Below are 728 nucleotides of genomic sequence, written 5' to 3' on the forward strand. Positions count from 1 at the left end.
CAGAGTCTGGGAAGGTCCCTGCCCGCCTCGGTGGCTGTGGGGTCTACTGGGAGCCCAGGCTCCTCGCAGGTGAGTGGGCGTCCCACAGCCCGGTCGGGTTCCCGTGAGAGTACAGGGCCCAGGAGTGAGTGGGGAAGCCGGGGGTGGGAGGGAGGACCAGTTCTCAGAGCCTCCTGGCAGGCAGGGCCAGGTGGGTGCAGTCGCTGCTGACCCCCTCGCGTCTCTTCCTCTGCTGGCGTGGGACCTGGGAGAGGCCAGCCCCGTCGCCTTAGCACCAGGGACTCATGCCCGTCCCCTCCTTCACACCTGCCTTGGTCGTTGGCCTCCACCTCCACAGGTGTGCGAGATGCCCACCGTGTGGAGCCGCCTGGGCCTCGGCCGTGCTGGTGTGGGCCCTGCCCTGTCCCCTACGTCCCAGTCAGGAACACTGAGCATCAGGAATGCTGGGAGTAGCTCTCCCCGGGCTGGCGCTGCCTGGACTCGGACGGACTGTGCTCGCTGCCCGGCCCCCGCCCTGGGCTGGCAAGCCCGACCTTCACTGCAAGGTGCCCTCCGGCCCTGAGAGGTGTCCGAGTGCCCTCAGCCAGGCCCCCAGCCCCAGCACCCATCCGCACTTGCCAGAGCCTGGCCAGGGGTTACCAGGGTGCTCTGGGCCTCTATCTCCCTGGGAATGCACCCCCAGGGCCCCCACCCCTAGCCCGCCCTGCCCGCCCAGATGGAGGAATGCC

Source organism: Tupaia chinensis, unplaced genomic scaffold (assembly GCF_000334495.1).
Source record: "Tupaia chinensis unplaced genomic scaffold, TupChi_1.0 Scaffold000558_1, whole genome shotgun sequence".
In the NCBI taxonomy this organism is placed as follows: domain Eukaryota; kingdom Metazoa; phylum Chordata; class Mammalia; order Scandentia; family Tupaiidae; genus Tupaia; species Tupaia belangeri.